General features: G+C 36.2%; 1 pseudogene; it reads left to right on the top strand.

The window, feature by feature from the left end:
- Positions 1 to 1,076: 1,076 nt before the first annotated feature.
- On the top strand, positions 1,077 to 2,342 carry LOC122659215 (annotated as a pseudogene).
- Positions 2,343 to 6,183: the final 3,841 nt, after the last annotated feature.

The following is a 6,183-nucleotide window of genomic DNA, read 5'->3' as shown; positions in this document are numbered from 1 at the left end:
AAAAAATTCATGTTTTTGACAAATAATCTATTTAGTATTATTTTTAGAAAGTCATACAAAATGATTGGAGAAAAATAATTGCTGAATTCTAAAGTTGTTTATTATGACCCTCTCCAAAAAGAAAAAAAAAGGGGGGGGGGGGGGGGTTGGCATCATCGTGAACCATCTTCTACCTCTTTTTTCCTTCTTTTATTGGATTAAAGATAAATCGGGGTTATGGTTCCAAACCAAACAATCATAAGATACAACTTAAACCAGGGTATGATGTTGGGGTATGATGTCTTGTATGCCATTTCAAACCATGACCATCAAATCATTTTTTTTTTATTTTTTATTTCTTGAGGTTGAGGTATGATGTCTTGTATTCCGTTATTTGCATAAGTGGGCTGATTCCGAAGGGCCATTATTAAGAGGAATGAGGACGAATGGGTATAACCCTATTCTCCATTGATGGTGAAGCAGATCTCATCTCACCATGGACGTAGACAATCTTGTCGAATCATGTTAATTCTTATATGCATGGTGTGATTGTTTGTTTGCGATTTTCAATCTTTTCTACATCGTTTTTCTATACTCGACATAATGTTTCAGTTTTACGATCAAACATAATCTTGACCATCCAGATTTTTCACCAAATAGAACCAACAAAATTCATTTTTATTTAAAATTTTCTTTTAGTAGACAATTGTAGAGGCTTAAGCCTCAAATATTATTGAAAGATGGGGACCCTGTTCTACAAAGCTAGAGACACATTGTGAGTTACTAGGTCCCCATACAATGTACAGATCCTATAGCCCAAAATTGGAAACATCCTGTTTTACTCTCTTTTTTTTCTTCCTTTTTCCCCATAATTAAATGAAACCATAATTTATATTTGTATTTTCTTGGTAATATCTTAGAAGCCTTAATTGTAAAGGTTTAAGCTTCAAGAGTGTGTGGGAAGTGCATAGACCTCACACAAAGAGAAGACAGAAAAGGGAAAGGTTATGCCCCAGCTGAGACTGCAGTCTACAAGATGCATGGTCTGATACACTCAAGACTCTCAGACTTCTTTTTTTTTTAATAAAATTTAACTTTTATCTCTGCTTATTACAATTGTCAGTTTAAATCCATCTTCATGTTCAGGAGTGGTGAAATTTGACCCAAATTCGGGGAAGCAATACAAGCCCAAAAGTACAACAATTTCATACACCCAGTACTTCGCAGAATCTGTAATCGCTGAAGCAGAGATTGATGACAAAATTGTAGTGATCCATGCTGCGCAATGGGAGGGGGAACAGGGTTTAATCTGTTTCAGAAGTGCTTCCTGGACTGTTATTTTGATGTTGGAATAGCTGAGCAACATGCCTTAACATTTGCTGCAGGATTAGGTGCCGAGGGTCTCAAGCCTTTTTGTGCATTGTATCTAATCTACTTTCCTGCAAAGAGGTTATGAACAGGCAATTAGATGTACTATTACAAACAAAATCCAAACTTATCAGGTACCCCAGAGGAAATGGCATTGGATCCATCCTTCCGCCATACAAGAAGGGCACCTCCTATAGAGGTACTTCAACAAACAAACAGTCTTCTTTCTCCACAGCCTTTTTGGCAGATTATAAAGCACTAAGTCTATCAATGGCATACTTATTGAACTTGGCCAAACCTTTGCTGTCCCCTTACCGTATCATTAATGTCGCTGTAGCTAACACAAATCATAACTTGACACCAGACTGGTAAGGGAAGGATGTTGAAGTAAGGTAGTATGGTGGTCATTTTAGGTTATGGAACAATCGTGCAGAACTGACCGGTTCTGCAAGCCTCTTGATGGGATCTGATCAAAAGGCTTTCCCAGGATCATGAAGTTCTCATCACTGTTGAAGAGAGATTGAATGGGGGTTTCAGTTCCCACAGTTTTCATTTCGTGGCATTGAATAGATTCCTTGATGGAAATCTCAAGGTAATTAATTCCTTCTTCTCACCTAAAACAAGAGGACAGCAACAATATTATATTGTTAAGCTCCATTCATAGGTTGAATTTCCCACACATTGGATGTACAACATGTGTTAAGGTGTAAGTCTATAATAATAGACAATGCCAATGATAACAGGCAAGAACTGCATACAAACCATATATTTACTGGTGCCATTTTGGACCATTAAACCAGTCTAGATATTTGAAAACACTGTTCATAAAGGTTCAAGCTTTTGATGGAGCACATAAGCAACAAGAGAGATAGCTGTATTTGTTAATATTAAGCTAGCTAGAAATAAAAGCAATACATATCATGGTAGAAGATTAACTAAAAAGGGGAATTTGGTTGGTCGTGTAGCTGAGAGCAATAATGCTCCCAGACGGATAAATTTAGCATGGATCACAGGTAGACCAGATGGAAGAGGCAGCCTAACTCCCAAACAAATTCTGACGACTGCTTTGTCCCTGATAAGTGAAAACAAGGACCGTCCTGCAACTCTCTACTTGTAAATTCAGCTAACTGATTCCCAGTGCCCCCCTCCACCCCTCCACCATCCAAAAAATTGTGGAACATCTTTTGTGTAATGGATCAGCTATGCAATATCTCCAATCTTCCATATTTGTTTCCTATCCTGTTCCAACATCTAATATGGCAGAAAAACTTCTGGGTTGGTAGAAACTGCATTTAGTTTAGTCCGAATCTTAATTAATATCTAAAATAGAGATGCCACTATTTCAAGAGAAACACTAGTATAAAAAAAAAATTTAATGCTTAATTCAAAATGACAGAACATTGTCATCTAATAGGTGGTGTAACAGTAGGCAGACTAAAAGATTTATAAATATTTGTTGGCGAACAACATGTAGCAGCAACCAGGGATTAAGGTTGTTGGAAGAAAGATTGCTCATGTCATTCATTAGGGCTGATGATAGGCTGGACCTACATAAACAGGCTAACAAGGCTCTCATTTTCCGTTTCTTTTTCTTCTTTATTTTTTTTTTATCCAAATAAAAGCTCTCAGTGTTCCAAAATCATAGTCTAGGTGAAAGCATTGTTCTCCATAAAAACCGAAAAAGGTGAAAGCATTATTACATTCATATTTGAAATCAATTCAAACTCAACTTATCATTCAGGGCTCACAGGTTCATTACTGTATCTACGCATTTAGCTAGATTTGATTTGAACTAATTTTTTCAGTTCATGGTGTTAATTATTAGGTTCAGAAGATTTTTTTAGGTTTAGAAGGATACTTTGCTACATAATTGGAGCCTATATATTTAATATGGTAATTTCAGTCATATACTGGTTCGTTGAGATACGTATGTAAGTGGATTAGAGACTCAATGTGCTTGATTTGCACCATTTTTTAAGACTTGAGAATTGATTCAGTAATCAATTTGTAGTTTTCCAGAAGGTAAGTGAAAATGCTATGCAGAGATAGAGAGTTTTGGAATCACCTATCATAGTGCTCCTTGAGAGGGGGGGGGCAAGGTAGAACTTGTTTTAGCTATGCTAGGTTCACAGGATTCAGCAGATACATGTATCCTTCTATATTGTACGACATAAAAATAGGAATGTAAGAAACAATAAGGAGGAACCTCTTACTTTATACACCACCACCCTTTCTTCATTCTTTCAAACCCAAAGTATTTTTTATAGGCTCCGTATTTTCCAGATAAAAAAGAATCTAAAGGAAAATTTCAAGTAAAACCCTACTTTTTGATACTGATTTAAACTGATAATTTTCTTTTTACATGATTTTTATGGAAACAAACAGAGCCTTAAAATCATTCTACCATGAAAATGAAAGAAAGAAAATGACTTCGATGGAACAGCCCTCCAAGCCAATCTCTTGACCACTTTTCTATAGTTACACTGAACTTTGGCTGGTGAGTAAGGGTGCAACTGGGATTGATTAGGCTAGGTTTTTACAGAGCCCAGGCCCAGCCCAAACCCCAGTCCACCCTACCTTGGGCTCACATATGAGGACCGAGCTCAGTCCATTCGGGCTCAGTTAAGTCCAGGCCAGGCTTCTAATTTCGCAAACAGTAGGAAAAAAGTCAAGTATTATTGTGTATTGTGATATACACATGCTTAGCCGACCCCATTCAGTTGGGATAAGGCTGAATTTGTTGTTTTGTTGTTGTGATATACATATGCTTAATCAATGGACCTTATATTTATAATAGATCTTCAAATAAATCACAAATAGGGTTAATCTGCATCACAGTATGGTTAATCAACAGCAGATATATAGTATGTATACACCCCCGACCCTATACATGCATGTTTCACTGTTTCAGGCATTGGGTATGTCCTGAAGCCTTAACCTGAAGCCGGCCCACCCCAGCCCAACCTTCGGCCTATTTTTAGGACCCGATCCAGGCCCACAAGTGAAAACCCCAGCCAAAGCCCAGAAATTTTCAATTGGGCTTTGTGGGCTCGGGCTTTTCAGGCCCAAATTGTACCCCTAATGGTGAGTGAGTGAGTGAATCCATTGCCTGATTTTACATTCCTTCATTTTATGAATTTCTTACCTACCCCTCTCAACCCATTAGAATGACATGCTTATGTGGGATCCTAACAATCACATGGTTTAAACCTACTTTTATATATTTCTTATGTTACATTAAGATAATATTAAAATACCCTTATTTCTAACACATAATACCTAACATATCCACTTCTATAACTTCGTGTGGATAGCATATGAGTTCTTATAAAATTACAAATATGTCATTCGAGTACACATGCAAAGCATGGTTGTTCCATGTAAGTGTCAAGATGACCTAAATCATGCTATCGAAATAAAGTAGGATTTGCACTAACATCACAGTCAATTCACCTAAAACAATTAATAATCCTGCAACTCCTTTGTTAAATAGAGTTGTTAAGCTACTGGCTTTTACACTGTCTTGATAAGGTGCCATGATGTACATTCAATTTCAAATTTAGGATGCACATAAATTTGGAGAAAAAGGAGGGTTCAATGTTCTGTATGCCCATCCAGTTTTAGGGATACACTGTCTTGATCAATAACCTTTCGATCAAGATCCAGGTCAGAACTATTCTTCATCTGAACTTAATTGGTCTAACCTGACTTAATATCTTACACAATAGATTGTAGGTTTCCAACGTAGATAATAATATTTTAGGCATTTTAATTGAACCACAGTGTCCTCCCTAGACACATTGAAGATCAGCTGGCACATGATGCCACGGGCTTGCCTAGATTTAGATTTCTGTACTGGTGGGTCTGCTCCCTGTTTTTGTCTCCACCTGCAGTGGAGTTTTGCGCTTGCGTGCTAGTGTCTGGGCTTTGTCTGTAACTGATTTTTTGTTTCCTTAATACAATGATCTTTTAGCCAAAAAAAAAAAAAAATTTGAACCACAAGTATGAAGTTTCTTCCTTAAATAATCTAAAAATCCTAATATTAAGTGGCAAATGAAGGTTTTTGATATTCTGCTTAAAAGAAACCAGGTCAGTTTCAGGTTGTCCGAAGTTAAATGTAAGATAAGGACAAAAAGAAAGAATGGTTCAGATTGAACATTTAGGTCACAAAACCAGCTAACTTTCCAACCCTAGAAAAATCAGTGAAACTTGTATCTCTGTATTTACAGTTTGCACATAAACATTACTCATCATTCACAGAATTCTTCCTTATCCTCTGCGAAAAGGATTGAATCAATGGGAATCTGCCATCGTTTTATAGTGCAATCTAGTTTGTTAGTGATAAGAACTGCATTACAAGTTTAATTATGATCTTGATTAGACCCCTTTAGCCATCTAGCCCAAATTTGAAATTAAAAAACCACCACTACTGTACCAATTTAAGAAAAAAAAATCAGCAGAACTAGTAATTTGTATTAATCATAAAACACCTAATGTCCAAACATACATCTCTAGCTTGAACCCAGAAAAGGAAAAATTTATGAAAGAGTAAAATAGTTACCAAATTCAACAAATTTTGCAGCAAATATCCATCTAATTTCAGGAAATTTATAGATCCAGACACTTTTACAAAACTATGAAATACAAGGAACTTAAATGGGGACCCAAATTTATTGGTAGCGATATAAAAATTTTACAAAAAAAATAAAAAATAAAAGTTTCTGAAAGGCATTCCATAAATGAACAGAATCAGACAGATGCTACCTAAATCATAGATGAATAATCCATCTAGTGTATCATAAAGGTCATAAATTTGAGGGATTAAAGCACTTCAAG

This window comes from Telopea speciosissima, chromosome 4 (genome assembly GCF_018873765.1).
Source record: "Telopea speciosissima isolate NSW1024214 ecotype Mountain lineage chromosome 4, Tspe_v1, whole genome shotgun sequence".
Lineage (NCBI taxonomy): Eukaryota > Viridiplantae > Streptophyta > Magnoliopsida > Proteales > Proteaceae > Telopea > Telopea speciosissima.
This window is presented reverse-complemented; position numbering and strand designations above follow the sequence as displayed.